This window comes from Schistocerca serialis, chromosome 9 (assembly GCF_023864345.2).
Source record: "Schistocerca serialis cubense isolate TAMUIC-IGC-003099 chromosome 9, iqSchSeri2.2, whole genome shotgun sequence".
In the NCBI taxonomy this organism is placed as follows: Eukaryota; Metazoa; Arthropoda; class Insecta; order Orthoptera; family Acrididae; genus Schistocerca; species Schistocerca serialis.
Genome location: NC_064646.1, coordinates 351,169,293 through 351,187,761, shown reverse-complemented (window position 1 = coordinate 351,187,761; position 18,469 = coordinate 351,169,293). Strand labels below are relative to the sequence as shown.

The window sequence follows — 18,469 nt, the reverse complement described above, 5'->3', positions numbered from 1 at the left end:
TCATTAGGAGAATTCCGGGAAAGTGTGATTCACATGCAAAGGAGACAGCAAATAGGACGCTGATGCACCCTATTCTTAAGTACTACTAGAGTGTTTGGGATCCGCACCAGATCGGATTAAACGAAGACTTCGAAGCAATTCAGAGGTGAGCTGCTAGATTTCTTACTGGTGGGTTCGAACAACACGCCAAGTGTTACGGAGATGCTTCCGAAATTCCAATAGGAATCCCTGGAGGAAAAGCAACATTACTTTAGAGGAACACACACACACACACACACACACACACACACACACACACACACACACGGCTCATACGGAGGCAGTCGTTTTTTCCTCTTTCTATTTGCAAGTGAAACAGGAGAGGAAATGACTAGCAGTGGTATAGGGCACTGTAAGATGGCTTGCGAAGTATGCATGTAGATGTAGAAGCGCACTGTTAATCATTAGCGCCAAGAAAACCTGAGAGATCGAATCTTGAACGTTGTTTACGTGGCTGCCAATATCTGGAAGTCACATATGGCTGAACAAAGATGTGAAATCGAGCGAAGAGAAGAATCTTCAGTTGTATTTAATACCAGTGAGTTGCCTTTCTTCGATCGATAACACCTTTTAGTTAAATGGTTATATCTGTCTGACAAGCCGTGGAGGAAAAGAAATGTTGTATAATCTAAGACAGTACGTATTTAAGTGATGCGTAGTATGTAATGAAACGCACTTCTAAAATCTTAATAAGTGATTATTATAGAGCGATTAATGAACAAATTTGAGCGACCTGCGCGACACTCCCGTAGAAAACGTTAAGAGAAAAACAAAAATAGCTCGCTCAGAGGGGCGTAAACAATAATTCTTCTTATAACTCAGTGTTACTGTTAATGGAACAGGAAAGAAACCCGAAGCTGCGACGACGTGACCCTTACGCTAGTCACTTTTTTCTAGTAATTTGCAAGGTGTACATGTTTATGTGGTCAGATACTCAGTAAGTCTAGACAAGAGTCTGTAGAGCTCGCTGTAAGGTAGGGCGTGTACCTGCAAAACCTTTTTGCACAAAAGAACACCCAAAACGCAGTACCGATGAGGAAATAGAAGCTATACATGCGCAGATACTTTTCCGTAACACGAAACCCAAGGATACCCTTCTCTGACGTAAGAAGGGGAAGATCATTTTGTATCTGTTTCTTCGTCTGCACGGGCTAGGGAATTAGACGGCGTCTTATTTCGCACCTACACACGAGCGAAATTTTATTCACCAATAAGAACCGTCTTCTTAGCACGATATCACCTAATGCCACATAAAATGAGATTATCGATCGCATAAAGCTCTTTTACGTTCTCTAGATATTGCTAACGTTGTTGTTGTTGTTGTTGTTGTTGTTGTTGTTGTGGTCTTCAGTCCTGAGACTGGTTTGATGCAGCTCTTCATGTTACTCTATCCTGTGCAAGCTTCTTCATCTCCCACTACCTACTGCAGCCTACGTCCTTCTGAATCTGCTTCGTGTATTCATCTCTTGGTCTCCCTCTACGATTTTTACCCTCCACGCTGCCCTCCAGTACCACATTGGTGATCCCTTGATGCCTCTGAACATGTCCTACCAACCGATCCCTTCTTCTAGTCAAGTAGTGCCACAAACTTCCCTTCTCCCCAATCCTATTCAATACCTCCTCATTAGTTATATGATCAACCCATCTAATCTTCAGCATTCTCCCGTAGCACCACATTTCGAAGGCTTCTATTCTCTTCTTGTCCAAACTATTTATCGTCCACGTTCCACTTCCATACATGGCTACACTCCATACAAATACTTTCAGAAACGACTTCCTGACATATCTATACTCGATGTTAACAAATTTCTCTTCTTCACAAACGCTTTCCTTGCCATAGCCAGTCTACATTTTATATCCTCTCTACTTCGACCAACATCAGTTATTTTGCTCCCCAAATAGCAAAACTCCTTTACTACTTTAAGTGTCTCATTTCCTAATCTGATTCCCTCAGCATCACCCGACTTAATTAGACTATATTCGATTATCCTCATTTTGCTTTTGTTGATGTTCATCTTATATCCTCCTTTCAAGACACTATCCATTCCGTTCAACTGCTCTTCTAAGTCCTTTGCTGTCTCTGACAGATTACAATGTCATCGGCGAACATCAACGTTTTTACTTCTTCTCCATGGACTTTAATACCTACTCCGAATTTTTCTTTCGTTTCCTTTACTGCTTGCTCAATATACAGATTGAATAACATCGGGTACAGGCTACAACCCTGTCTCACTCCATTCTCAACCGCTGCTTCCCTTTCATGCTCCTCGACTCTTATAACTGCCATCTGGTTTCTGTACAAATTGTAAATAGCTTTTCGCTCCCTGTATTTTACCCCTGCCACCTTCAGAATTTGAAAGAGAGTATTCCAGTCAACATTGTCAAAAGCTTTCTCTAAGTCTACAAATGTTAGAAACGTAGGTTTGCCTTTCCTAAATCTAGCTTCTAAGGTAAGTCCTAGGGTCAGTATTGCCTCACGTGTTCCTATATTTTTACGGAATCCAAACTGATCTTCCCCGAGGTCGGCTTCTACTTCTCCCTTATTAAAAACACCATAGGTGTGACTTCACAATGTGCGAGCCGTATGTCATTACTGACTGAATCTATTTTAATTAATGGCACAAAACCTAAAAGGTTTCTCGTGTGACCACCGTAATAGAATGACTACCAGGTGAAATGCATAGGAATCTGAGAGGGGGACCATGATATCTGTTAATCACGGATTTTGATTAATCTTCGATGTGTTGTAGAGGGGCCTGCCCTGAACAGCTGGGTAGCGACTTTTAGAGTGACGGTCTCTAGTTTGCGAAAAAGACTGTGGAAGTTTCATGCGCATCTACTATACCTCTACCGTTAGTACTTTTTTTGTTGGTTCTTTACGGGGCAAAACTGCCAAGGTGATAAGCGCCCGTATCATAACGTAAGTAGAAACAAGTACTAAATAAAAACATGAGGCGAAAAAGGCAAAAACCAGTCAAGTAAGTTTAAAAGAGGAGCAGCTAAGGGCAAGAACGTGAGTACGGAAAACATCGTTGGTGCAAGTCCTCGCGCATGCGCGCATGGGGAGGGTGTGTCCAATTTGCTTCGCCATGCAGCTGCGGCGAATAAAAAGTAATACGCGATCGACAGGGCGCGTGTCATCCACTGAAACATCTGACATAGTAGACGGCAAACATTGGCGTAAACGTAAACAGTTAAAAGAAATGGGCACCGGATCAGAAAGTGGCTCACCGTCAAGGACACAGCAGAGTGAGGCACGGTCACCACTTAACAAACAGCGGTGACTAAAACGGCATTGTCCTACACGCAGCCGGACTAAAATGACAACCTGGCGACGTGAGGGCCGAAAGGAAGTCGACGACACTGTTGGGAGAGGTTTAATGTCCCCGAGTTTGTTCCCAGCTGCATCGGCAGCCTCGTTCACTGGCACGCCGACGTGACCAGGAACCCACAGGAATACCACGTTAGCTCCCCCCCACAGTAAGCAACCTAGGATCCGTTGTACAGGTGGCTGAGTGCATCGTGTGAAGGCTCTGAAGAGCACTAGGAGAGAGTGAGCAGATGTGACAATTTGGAAGCCCGTGTCGCTGGATGTAGTGTGTGGCCTGATAAAAGGGCGTAGAGCAACGCGGTAAAAATCGGGCACTGGTCAAGAAGCCGACACAGAGGTATCATCGTGGATCGAGTCCGAAATGGACACGTAACTCGGCAGTTGCGAGCTCGCACCCATGGACAACGTGGCAGGCTCATCAGAATCCATGATCAACAGATCTGATGGCCCCCTTGTAAATTGCAGGACTCTCATTTCTCACACAGTGAAGCATACTTCATTCGATTAGCGGGAACGACACGGTGTTGTTGCAGACTGCATGCAAGGTACTAGTATTCGCCAAACTGTCAGTAGCGTCTAAATCTAGAGATACAGTAGCGTAGTTGCACTTGGAACATGTGTCATTCCTCTGAATAAGTCACTTATAAAGCAGGCAACTATGTTTACCCTGTTCCGTCTATCACAAATCTTCGTGTCTGTAACTCCTAAGATAAAGCAGGCAACTATGTTTACCCTGTTCCGTCTATGACAAATCTTCGTGTCTGTAACTCCTAAGATAACTACGCGAACACACTGAATAGATCTCTAAGCAAATGCGATCTTACTAACACGTTTTTAGTAGATTTTTGTTGCACAATTATAAATGAAATACATGTGTGCCACAGTGTACGTCTGAACGAATGCCAAATGAGTATGTGCAGGATAGAAAGATTAGAAATTCCAACACGTGGCGAAATCACATAAATTTCAGAGTTTATTACTTAACATCGCAATTCACGTGGCTGTATTCGACGGTTCATGACGTTTACGTTCTACGAAAGTTGCGTTAATGCACCAATTTCCTTATCAACGCATATATCAATACATCAGACAATGTGAATTTCGCTCGCCTATATAATGTGAATCAAAAATTCTTAATCTTTAAAGACTGATTCTCCATACGAATACAATGGAGCATCTGGTAAATCTACGTCTGAGAATCATTCGTTGACTATATATATAACGACGTCCTGCTTTCTTGAAATCTGTGCTGTCATGCATTCATGTTACTGATGATAAATGCCTTTATTTATCTTGATTGCTGTATTGTAACCTTTACATCGTTTGATTTGAAACAATTCATTTGATAACTCAAGAATAAACATTTTTACCAGTTATGGCGTAGGTTAGCGATCAGTGATGAGACTTGCTTGCTGTGCTGGAGAAGCTTTTGCAGTAATTAATTGAATATATGTATTCATTCCTTTCCTCATTTCTGCCACTGTACGTTCTCCTTTCATTTTTCGTTACTTTCCACTCAAGACTGTCACATATGTGGTCTTGTTTTGTTTCGTTTCATTTTGTATTAGAGCTCAAAAACAACTAAAATGGAAGTCCTGAACTAAAAATTAAATGGCCTTCGCCATACTGCTACGACGGATAAGAAGTAAAACGTGGTCGACAGCCCGTGTGTCGTTTGCTAAACCGGCGGTAACCCAGACGTCAAACCCAAACGGGAACGTAAGAGGGTAAAAAAAGGGGATTCCGTCAGGAAACGGCAGACCGTCCAAAGTTGTGCACAAAGTGATGGGGGAGCACCACTTAAATGGCGATGGCTAAAAAGACAATGCCCAATACGCAACCTAGTTAAAATGAAGTCCTCGCGGCGAGAGAGCCGCTGGGAGAGGTTTAATAACCTGGAGCTTGTTTCCATAAAGGGAGGAACAGTCGTGACGCCAATGTGACACCACCTGCTGACAGACGGCAATAAGAGATTATCGGAGGGTATTTAAAAATTAGTGGGCTGAGGTACGAGGATTGTAGCGTTGGCAGCTGCGTCAGCGGCCTCGTTTCCTGCCAGACCGACGGGACGAGGAATCCATATTAACATTACAGTGGCTCCATCAGGTGTGAACACGTCACAGATTTCCTGGACCCGTTGGACGGTCTACAGAACACAAGAGGTTTCGAAGAGCGCTTACAGAGTCAGAGCAAATGATCCAATGGAAAACTCTGTGTCGCAGGATGTACTGCGTGGCTTGATACGGGGCGAAGAGCTTTGCTGTAAATACTGAGCAGTGTTCCGAAAGCCGATACCGAAAAACGTCGGCGCCAAGGACGAAGTCACACCCGACACCACGGTCAGTCCGAGAGCCATCTGTGTACACAAAGGTACAATCACGAAGTTCCATACGAAGGTCGTGAAACTGAAGGCGATAGAGCAAGGATGGAGTAGTGTCCTTAGGAAGCGAATGAAGGCCAATGCGAATAAGGGCCGCCTCACAAAGCCAAGGTGATGAGGGTTTCTACCCACCGGGAAAGTTGCAGGTAGCGTGAAGTTAGGTTGCCGGAGCAGGAGCCGAAACCGAACTCCAGGAGGTAACATAAGTGGAATACGCCCCATACTGGCGATCAAAGGAGTCATCGAAGGAGAAGGCATAGGATGGGTGGCCACACATGGCAGACGAACGGCTTGCATATCTCCTGAGGAGAAAGTCACAGCGATAGGACAGCGGTAGTTCGGCAGCTTTTTGCCTACAGACTCTCAACTGGGCTGGTGTAAAAGGCACCAGTGGCCAAACGGATGCCACGATGGTGGATAGTATTGAGACGGAGTAAGGGGGATCCACGTGCAGATGCGTAAACGAAACACCTAGTCAGTTTCGAACGGACAATGGACCGGTACAAACAGAAGAGGATGGTTCGGTCTGCTGCATACGAAGTACCACTGACGTAGGACATTGAGGGACCACGTGCAGCGGGCTGCCAAGTAGGTCACGTGGGAGGGGAGCATGAGCACCAGGAATTTCGTAGTTTCAACGAAAGGAAGAGCAACAGGCCGAAGATGTAAAGACGAAGGAAGAAACCAACTGCGCGGCCATAAATTATCAGTGGAAGAACGAAAGCCATCGTCGATGCTATATGAGTAAAGACTATCGAGACATCCCTGAAGACGCCGCTCAGTGAGACAGGTCCGTGGAGAACTGCAATAGATGGCAAAATCGTAATGAAGAGGGAGCCAGAGATGCCCGGCGGGAGACAGGCCATTATAGGATTAATGGCGAGAGCAAAGAGGACGACGTTTGGGACGGAATCCTGAGGCACGCCGTTTTCCTGGATGAAGGTGTCCGACAAGGCAGAACCCACGCGTACCATGAAACCTCGGTCTTCTAAAAATTCCTGAAGTAAACGTTGTATGCGGCCATAGAAGCCCACGTGTAGAGAGTACAGAAGATACCAGTCCTCCAGCAGGTGTCGAAGGCTTTCTCCAAATCGAAAAACACGGCCACAATCGGCGATTTACGCAGAATACCATTCATGACATGAGTGGGCAAAGCGACGAGATGGTCAACTGCAGAACGGTGCGCTCGAAATCCACACTGTGCAGTGGTCAGGAAATTGAGGAAGGTGTTTGTCCTCCAGGGCTTAGGTATGGGTATGACAGTGGCTTCGCGCCAATGTCTGGAAAACGTGCCCTCTGCCCAGATGCGGTTGTACGTATGAAGCAAAAAGTGCTTGTCCGCAAGAGAAAGATGCTGCAACATTTGAATGTGAACATTGTCTGGCCCCGGGGCGGAGGATCGGGATGAAGTGAGAGCACGATCTAGTTCCCTCATAGTAAAGGTGGCATTGTATCACACGAGCCTCCTCCGCTCGTTTCCGACGGAGGAATGCAGGGCGATAGTGGGAGTGGGCTCGAAATCTCCGCAAAATGGCGGTCCGAAGTGTTGGAGATAGCAGCAGGGTCCACGATGACACCGTCTACTGTGCCAGGCTGGAAATTGGGGAATGGATTTTGGTCCTGCAGAGCCGTTGCAGGTTGGCCCACACGACGGAAGGGGGAGTGGAACTGCTGAAAGAACTAGTGAATGAAATCCAGCTAGCTGTTTTCCTATTCCGAAGAACGTGACGACACTGTGAACGCAACTGCTTATAATGAACGCAGTTTGCTATAGTCGGATGGCTGTTAAAACGCGGAGAGCACGTCTCCGCGCGCGTATTGCATCGCGGCATGCTTCATTCCACCAAGATACCGGGAGCAACATCTGGTGCCTCCCCCATTTTTTCTAACACTTAGGAGTAAGCGCGCAAACATTCCTTTCGTATGTTAACAGCAGTGGCTGTTAAACCGCATGCCATCTGTTGCTTGCATTTTCATCCGTGGATGTCTGAGACATTTACACATTACTGGGTTTGGCATGTAGATACCATTTCACACGAGACATCAATGTTCCTTACTATGGCACTTCCACACAAACTTCCATATATCAGTTACTCTGATCGGAACCAAACGTTTTATATCGATGGATTATCAACCAAAACTCCGATTTACTCCGTACTATGTGCTGTCGTCCAGCAGAACGGGCGTAAACGTTAATAAAAGTAACGCTAGAACTGCGGAGCACAGGAAAAGCATAATTGTGAGTAGCTAATACATATTGTTTCCGTGGGGTAATCTGTAGAGCGTTAGATCGTCGTACCAAGGATTCTGGGTTAGAATCTCAATAGTCACAATTTTTTTCATCTGTATTATGCGTGAACCCACACCTGTGATGCAGTTGTTTCTTTATTCTACTGTTCCGATTGTTTGTGTTTATTCTGTGTAGCTACAAATGCACTAGCTGCTTCATCACGAGTGGTGTCTGTTCTGTCGCCAATGTCCGACCGAACGCCACACCTATCTATACAAATATAGGTTTGCTACTTTTAACTAACTAAGCGGAAGCAGATTGGCAAAAGAATATTGCTACGAGCTCCGAAAACTCCTTTCACATGTCAGGAAAATGTTCTGCCATATACGTTACACGCGTAAACACTAAAGTCATCAGTGGGACTTGAACATAGGACCTTTTGAACGACGACCTCTTGTTCTTCCAACTCACCCACACGAGATCTACAAGATAATTGTTCACAGGTACGCTTTTCCTGTATGCGTAGTTCTGGTGCATATAGCACGAACTAAATCCGTGTTTAGGTTGGTACTCTAACGACATACAACGTTTGGAACCGATCTGACTGACATCAGGAGGTTCGGGCGAACCTTCTTTATTTCAATTCTTCGGCTGATGCCAGCATTTACTTTAAAGAAGTTATCTGCTGGAATGACACACGCCAAGGCATCAAGATATAGGTAATTTGGGAGTGCTGCGAAGTGAGGGGAGTAAGAATTGTAACGAGACACGAAAGCTTGCGTACACTAAGCAGGTTTAGGATGCAGCAGTTATGTAGAGACCTGCTCAAGACATTCTAGCGAGGCTGCATCAAACCGGTCTTCGGTGGGGGGGAGGGGGGGGGGAGACCGTAACAATCTCCTCCCCACCCGGGCCTCCTGTTCCTCACACAGAGTAAGTAGCCATGCTTTTTAATTAAAGGAAAAAAAGACTTCAGGGATTATCCAGTAACGAAATAGTCACAGTTCGGCTGTACAGTGATCCAGGAATTATTTATTTTATTATGAATCCAATCACAAACCACTATACATTTATCAAGCAGGTTACTAATTTCGGTCAAATATGACCATCTTCAGACATAAAAACAATCAGAGGTTGCTTGACGTACAATGTTTCCAAATTACACAAAATACAGAATCAGAAATCACGGTAAGCAAATTTGAACGTTTCCATATCTGAGTAAATGCAGTATACTATACAATTCGTGTACGCGTTGTGTGATGGTAAAGTCGCGTTACTTAGCCATAGAAGTGTTGTCAGAAAACGAGAAATTTTGAGTACCATGGACATCATTACACCACACATGTTGCTAATTTTAGGTCACTAAATATACTGCTGTGCAGCAACGACTGACGCACATGCATTCTGGCACGCTAGATATCGCTGCTGCACGTCAGTTAACAGAATTTTAATAGATTTTTAGCTAAATGTACAAAATCTTTTCGGCAGAGTTTAGCGCAAATGCATTTCAAAACAGGGTCTCTCTCCTGAAAGTCATCAGGTGCATTCTCTCTGGTGTTTCGGCAGATATTCTGAATTTCATTTTTGCATTGTGAAGCTGGAGTCAGTCCAGACAAATTAAGCTCACCACATCTTCCATATGACGTGCAATGTCGACAGAAAAGTCGCGTTGTTTCTGTTACAGACAAAATGATTTTTAAAGGGAAATTTTACGTGCCTATCGATACAGCGGTTCCAGATTAGCCTAGTCTGATATTCGGTTTATCGATTTGTGTCAACAGAGACAGTAAAACGCGAAGAATAAACAACAATCCAGCAGTGACAGCACTGACTCGGTACGCGCTGACCGCTACCGCCAAGCATTTACCGCTACCGAGTCGCTGTGGGATCTGTTTATTCTTCGCGTTTTACTGTCCCTGTTAACACAAATCGACAGAACAAATATCGGACTAGGCTAATGTGAGAAGACGTGATGAGCACTGTTTGTTTGGGCTGACTTCAGCAAACACTAAATTCAAAATGAAGTGTAACACGCAATGAAGCTTCACTAAACATTATACTACGTTATAAAATTACGGAGCTTCATTATGCAATGCAGTCTATCTCTAAAACGAAGTGTGCAGCTTGTTAATGAAGCAGAGAAAAAAAAGCCTTTGTAGCGCATACACCGCGCTCGCGCAATAACACAAAAAAATGTATCAAATGTCACTGGACGTATCAGGGCTGTTTATCCCACACCATCTGTTCATGAGCTATAGTTAAAATAAAATTGTAATGAAGGTGGTTCTATTGAAAATTAATAGTAACTATGTGACAAAAGACATATAATACCATAGCAAAATGCGGTCGAATCATGAAATAACAGGTCTGCAGCTCACCGACAAAGCAGAACAAATATTTTTTAACGGACAATCTGTGCCGTCATAATCCACCCACCAATCGAGAGCACATAAGACGGTTCACGATTGCATGTAATTAAATGAAAAACTATTGGCCTTGGACATAATTAGGGTATTTTATACAAATACCACTTCGAGGAAAGGGAGAATTTCTTAAAAATCTAGTTCTAATGATGTTACAAAATTAACAGTACAGTTATTAAACGGAATCCATATGTATTACAAAATGTAAGAAATGAAATTATTTCGGTATCAGCCGGCCATAGTGGTCGAGCGGTTCTAGGCGCTACAGTCTGGAGCCGCGCGCAGGTTCAAATCCCGCCTCGGGCATGGATGTGTGTGTTGTCCTTAGGTTAGTTAGGTTTAAGTAGTTCTAAGTTCTCGGGGACTGATGACCTCAGCAGTTAAGTCCCATAGTGCTCAGAGCCATTTCGGTATCACATCACAAACACGGTTCACTTTTTTCCGTTTCTAATACAAAATTGGCAAAATGAATGCCCAGGCAATGGCGGATTTGTCAAATAGTTGTTAATAAAATAACGCATCTGCAGTTCGCTAGTGAAGCAGAACGAAGATTTTTTTGTCATGTTTGCTTACTGTATTTTGTGTAATTTGGAAACATTGTACTTCAAGCTACCCCTGTTTGCTTATTTTTAGGTCCAAAGTGGTCATCGCTGACCGAAATTAGTAATCTAATTGACAAAAATTTTTGGTCCATGACTGGATTTACAATCAAATAAAAATAAGTTGAAGGATTATATCATTATTCACCCAGTGGCTATGAATGTGTTATACATCGCGCCATCATTAGTTGCTAGCGACAGCATCACACTAGCGGAATAAGTGGTTTTAATCAGAATTTGCTAAACTTTTTTAGTAAACGAATTTTTCTTATGATTGCACAAGACAGACATAATAATAATAATAATAATAATAATAATAATAATAATATTCCTGTCCACCACTAAGATGCGATTAAATTCGGGTACTATTTTTGGTACAACCTGCACGGGAAATTTGATTTCGTAACACTGTTAATATATTCCCCTTCGCATGTGCAAGTAGCCTATATTGAAAGTTGATAAACTTCATAAACTACTGGCGCAAAAGAGGCCGCTCCGGTAAATTTCTGTGACAAAATTTTACATGCCAACTGTTGCGTTCACTATGGGATTTCACGCGATTGCTGAAAAAGCTCTTTATTGCATCCGTAGGATCACGGACTCTTACTTAATTTTGGACTTGGTTATAATGGATCATTCTTTTCTACTTCATATTTCACTATAGTTTAAGGCACCTCCGATACAACAACATGGCTGCTACGTAAGAAATGTTCGTCACGGTAATGCAAAACCGATTTTATCGCCGTGTAATGCCTTTGCTCCATCAAGCTGAAAGTTGACTGATTACAAGCCCCCCCCGCCCCCAAAACACACACACACACACACACACACACACACACACACACACGCTCGCTCGCTCGCTCGCTCGCTCCGTCAGCACCCCACTCCGTCTACCACTACTGTTGCTACCTGGTCTTCCCCCGGTCGAACCGAAGAAACCTTTTAGTGGTACGGCTCACGCATTGTTCTGAAGCAGCGGGCGTTTACTTTCGGGTTCCGTTAGCAGAAGACTGCTGCTTTGACAAGCAACACTGGTGTGTCCTGAAAACAGGTCCACTAGGGTGGTTTCTCAACACGATGCAGAGGCGAAATAGTCTCCGGCGTCCGAATGTAAACAGCAACAGCTACAGTTAGGCTCGACAGATAAAGCGAGACGCAAACAAAGGAGACAAATTCGTTAAATGCGAAGCATGGAGCAATTTTGTCCCACAATGAATCGGAGTGTTACGCTGCAGTTAAAATGCTAGACAGCCGAGCACTCCAACCAACAGAGGAGAGCAGAGCACTAGTTGAAGTTGTGTATATAAATGCAATATATCGATAACATTAGCGCCTACATTCGATCCTACAACTTATCTGGTGGCTTCAGTTCCTCCACAGAACACAGCTCTAGTGCTCTGGGTTATCTTACATAATATAACACTAACAAAAACGGCTGGAGAGAAAAAATAAATAAAAATCAATGAGAGAACAGCATCCTGCGGCAGGAGTTTCAAATTGAATGTAATCAATTTATCATACCTCTACATAAGTGATTTTTTTTCTTTTACCGTTGTTTCCGTAGGTCCTCGAAGACAAGGTTAGACTAATTTCGCCGAACACAGAAGCGTCTATGTAAGCATGCTCAATACGTGAATAAAACGGAAAGATACAATTACGCGTAGTAGAGGGAAAAAATCTGCTGTATGTTTCACAATGGCTTGCGGAGTACCAGAGGCGTGTGTGAGGTAGTTGCTACGCTCGCCTCCTCCGCCAAAACATGGATAACCAATTGTCTGGGGTACATTACTTTTTTGTGCCACATACACAATTTCTTGTGGCATGGCACGTATCGAATCTAAGCAACTCACGAATACAAATAAATGACAATTTCAGCGTCTTGGCTTCTCTTCCCCCCGCCCCCTTGGGTAAGTTTCTGCAGACCCTATTCAGAGTATGGATGATTTAACCAGTGCTGGAAGAATTTAATGTCACGCACACTAGCGACGTTCTATATTTTGTATCTCTGCACGAATTCATAATCATCTTCGTCTAGGTGGCAGCTCCGTATCTATCTATTAGACGATGTCATCTACATAATTAGGGACGCCTGTATCATGTGTAGCTTGTTTTAGAAATTCCAGTCGCTGTCTTCTACGACATGTATGAAGTGCAGATTCTGACGTATTGTGTGACCAATCCACTTCTTCGTTCTGCTGATCTCCTAAATGGCCTGTTTTCATTTGCCCACTTTATCTTTAAACAGGCGTGTCCAGCACCGTAAACAAAATGCTTCAAGAAATTTCATTTCACTTTCCCTGCTGTCCATGATTCACATCCTTGTTTTCCAATCATTTCCTGCTCCTCTTAGAATTTGCAAACATCTAACAAATGTCAAATCGTGTGATATAAAACCAGAACTGACACTGTATTTAGCAGATCTACTTGGGATAAATACGATGTGATTGTACATACGCTTCCGAGAAATTACATGTTTGACCTGAAACAGTAAAACTCTTTTAGAATTTCCGAAAACGGAAAAATAAATTTTTTGTAAGCTAAGAAATTAAAAGATTCCGTTCAAAGCGAGGCACTGTCGTACATAAGCCAGGATCTATTTCGTCACTGGTCGACGTTACTAACAAAAATATAATAATAATTATTATAATGAATCCATCAGTCTATTAAAAACAATTTCAATCCCTTCAACGTCAGTCTGATCACTTTTTCATTAGGTACTGTTTCGGGCACCATCACGTAATGAGACGAACTGTCCAGCATTAAAGTTCTGCATTCCAAAACGTACTTCAAAATCACATCAGCGTTAATCCAAGCCCAACATTTAGCACCAAGTTTTCCAACAACCGTCCGATATGATTTCCCTGACTTAGATAAAATATGCTGCACACTGAAAAGCGAATACTAAGGGATATGATTTTCAGCGGATTATTTTAAAATCAGTTTCTAAACTACAGAAGATTGACGACGACGACGGATGACTCTTGAAACAAATGGCTCTGAGCATTATGGGACTTTAACATCTGAGGTCATCAGTCCCCTAGACTTAGAATTACTTAAACCTACCTAACATAAGGACATCACACACATCCATGCCCGAGGCAGGATTCGAACCTGCGACCGTAGCGGTCACGTGGTTCCAGATTGAAGCGCCCAGAACCGCTCGGCCACAACGGCCGGAACTCTTGAAACAGTGCACGTAAAAATTTGCAGCATCCTTATGATCCATTACGACGACAGTTTCTTTGTATCTCTCATACAAGGTAAAAAGCAGTGGGTTAGTGAATGTGGAAAAGGTCCATCTGTTTCCTTCGATCCCATGAATTCTCAAAGGAAGGACGTGCCTATCGCTCCTCTAATGACTGTCGTTATCAACAGTAGCACCGTGATGTTGGATGTAAAATCATGTTTGCACGTATTCGTCAGAACAAAGTTTCCAGTGGTATTACATGTGAATGGTAAAGGTAGTATGTTACATTTAGGGAGAAGCGTCGGCAAATATCTGCAAAGGGATAGGTCTGAATCACAATACGAGAACAACGCATGCACTTCGTCGAATACATACTGACATCACAGGGGAGACTAAACGAATGCTGCCAGACCTCTGAAAACACTAAAACGGATAAACAACAAGACATACGATAGTTCGGATATTTTAGCAGCAATTTAGTATGAACAACGGCTGGCGAAACATAGTAAAGCGATGCTTGTATAGCAAATATCACAGGAATCGTGCATATGATAATGAGTGATGGAATAATGAGTGATGGAATCTTTCCAAGGTTCAAAAGGCTCTGAGCACTATGGGACTTAACAGCGATGGTCATCAGTCCCCTAGTACTTAGAACTACGTAAACCTAACTAACCTAACGACAGCACACAACACCCAGTCATCACGAGGCAGAGAAAATCCCTGACCCCGCCGGGAATCGAACCCGGGCGCGGGAAGCGAAACGCTACCGCATTTCGCAAGGTGATATGTACGCACATTACTGGTGAGCTTTCTTCCAAGTTGAGAAAGAGAATCTTTCTCCGGAGCTTGATCCAATTTTACGTGACACACGTGCTCTCAATTGCCCCCTAAAGAAAACTATGAACAAAAATAAATCTAAGTATATTTTCACTTCATTTACATCGGAATTTTTTTGATTCCTCATTACTCCGAATGGACATTTTCCCAAAGCTACCTCGCCTGAATCGTTCTTTTGCAGTCTTCCCCAATATTGCAGAGCCGTATTTCCGATGTTACTATATGACAAATTTCTGAACTTAATGTGAACCATGCAAGTATTACAGAGAACCCTAGTAGTCAAGTAGTCTAACGAAAAGGTATAGTACATGTTCTGCCAGCATGCATTGTATCTTGAAGGAACTATGCTACGAAATGTACGTTTCAAATGCCAATGAGAACCATCTTTGCCTTCTACATTGCCAACAGCACTCGGCAGACCAGATGGTCACCCACCCAAGTGCTAGCCCAGGCCAACAGCGCTTAACTTTGGTGATCTGACGGGAACCGGTGTTACCACTGCGGCAAGGCCGTTGGCAGACAGGTCAACAGATGCGAAAAAAATTCTTTCATGCTTTTAAAATGACCGACGACTAAACAGCTAGCAAAGAAAATGTATGAAATCACAAAAGTAACCGAATGATTGTCGGTACAAATTATCCTCTCTCTTCTAGTATAATTTATTATTTATTTCAAGTATAGCTTCGGCATTTTGGGCGTAGTAAAAATAAGTGCACACCGTATCTACAAGTATCACTACTTCTTGTTACTGAACATAGATCAAAATAAGGTAATTTGAACTAAATCAGGCATCATAAATGCATTCCTATCACGTTCATTGCAACAGTACAAATGAAGTTGTTGAATGTGGGAAATAATTCAGCTTTTTGTAGTTTGTTATCGTTTGCTACTCACAACATTCACAATGGCGCTCTTGACACATCGCCTACGAATGGACAATGGCGTTAACAGAATTAGGTAAAATAGGAGTGCACGGAACATCCTTCACCGAGTTTCACGTGTGTGCCCGCTGCGAAAAGAGTTACGTGAGCCGCATACTATCGGATGGTTATAATTAAAGTGCAGCTACCCACAGAGGTCCAGTGTGAGCTGTAATTATCGTACGGCAGCGAAACTTTGAAGATATTCTATTGCGTTAATGCGGAACCAATTTATGTTGGGAAAAAATTTGTTCCAACTTTGGAAATCAGGTGCAAATCTGGGACTGTGCAAGAAAGACGTACAGAAACGTTACCATTCACAAAATGTCGGCAACGGTATGTGGGCAGAAGTAGTCGAACAAGTGAGAAAGGCATAATGTTGATTTTATTATTAACCGCCATTTACATAATTTGTTCAATATGAGCACCGAAGTCTTCGACGAAATGCTGTACACCGCCAAAATTGGAACTAATTTTTTTCACCGTTAATCGTTTCCGCATTAACGCATTAGCATATCTACCAAGTTTCGCTGTCATACGATAATTATAGTCCACAATGGGTCTCCGTGAATAGTTTTACTTTAATTATAACCACCCAGTACTTACTGGACGTTAATATAACTCGCTGCCACATTCGTAACTGTACTATTCACAGCGTATTTAAGCAGCACTTGTCAATCCTCTTTCGGTACACAGGTATCAGTTTAGTGTTAAAGAGATTTTACTGTTGTTTCCTGCTCACGTACGGTACTTTTAATAAATGGCTTTCTGAATAAACAGAATTCCTGAAACTAAGAAGATTGGAATCTGGTATCACTACACGATCTGATGTTTAGTGTAGCATTTATTTGCGCAGTCCCATCGTTAGCATTTTACAGGATGTTTATCTTTCCTTCGGTACAAATTGTGGACATTTTACTTGTCTATAAAATTATCGTAAGGGCGCTAAGCTTCGATTATCGATGATCCCATTTTAATCAAAATGGAATCTAAAAACTTCTTCACGAAATTTATCTTTTAATCATAACGTTCCTAGTTGCAGCCAACAGACTGCTTCCTCGTTTCTCCAACAAAAAGTAAACTAAGCCGACCAAGAAGGGCATCTCAGTAGGCTGTTTATATGCCACCTATAAAAAAAACTGCGCTACACGTATTCGTCGTGGTAAGGTTAAAGCTAAGAAAACTTAAAGTGTAACATATTTCAAACATAAAAATGATAAAGAATGTTAGCCTAATAAAAAAGAATGTTAGCCTATTGTTAGCCTTTTTCGTCTCTATTTAAGGTGTTGCCGCTTTCACTAAAGCAGTCTACAAAATTTCCCTGTAACTACTAAATCACCAATTTAAAACGTGCATCCCTAGTACCTGGTATCATCTGTATGAAAATTGCATTAGCTGTGTCACTGGAACTTCTTGAACTATTTAAGTTCTGTCGCTCTAGGAGTCTTTACTACTACTACTACTACTACTACTACTACTACTACTACTACCACTACTACTACTAATAATAATAGTAATAACGATAATAATATGAAAATCTCGTTCGTAAGATAAATATATATGCTTTCGTGTGTGAACTTTTTACAGTCTTATTATCCATGTGGATTATGAAAAGGCCACATAGATATTAAATAATGTGGATTATCCTTGTTTGCTCAAAGACCCGCCCGGGGATCCACGCGCGTTAGCACGTCGCCTCCGGCATTTGGGGAGGCGCGCCGGCCCCTTGGATAGGTAAGGCCGGCTGATGAACGACTAGGACAGGCGTGGCAACCAGACCTGATGTGATTGGTTGGTGGTTTCCCCACATCCGACAAGGTGAATACCGAGCTGGTACCCACGTTCGGCCTGAGTTACACGCTTCACGAACATTTAGAACACGTTCGCTCACTTTCACATGGAGTAACACCAGTCGTAGATGGGGTGCATATGTTACGTGTGTGAGTTGGCGACGGCAGGTAAGGTGTCCGGCCTCACTGCCTATCGCTAACATTCCAAATCCAATAAATAATCTGCCGACCTCGCAAAGACACAGGGCAAAGCCAGGACATAGAAACAGAAGTGTCTGTGTTAGCTGACAAAACGTTCTGGAAAACTGTATATAAAGACACTGATTCTGAAACTACGAATTGCAAATAAGATAAATAACTTTTATAAAAGAAGTGTCGCAACTTGTCATTCGGAAAGCAGATTAAAAGGAAACTTTAAAAAAGAATAATGTAAAGCAGCAGAATGCGTCGTTTCGTGCACAAATTAAAGACTTTCGTTCACACGGAACTTTTCATCCTGTACTTGGGTCTGGAAACTGCATTACGGCTGCAGCGACTTCATGGCTTCCAAACGGATATCTTACACCAGCAACGCCTTTCAAAAGCGACGTGTGCAATCGACCTCTGAACATGGACGCACAGTACGAGCGATATGGCACGTTATCTGTGGGGCCATGTCACACTATACTAACTCACAGGGCTGCACGCTTCCGTTCTACACGAGCTGACAGCTCAACAGCAAGTTACAACA

General features: G+C 42.9%; 1 protein-coding gene and 1 pseudogene across 4 annotated transcripts in view; both read right to left on the bottom strand.

Annotated features, from left to right (window-relative positions):
- LOC126418526 (mucin-19-like) overlaps positions 1–18,469 on the bottom strand; it is a 542,230-nt gene that overhangs the window by 111,741 nt on the left and 412,020 nt on the right. The gene's annotated exons all lie outside the window — the stretch shown is intronic.
- LOC126420297 (5S ribosomal RNA) lies at positions 15,429–15,546 on the bottom strand (annotated as a pseudogene).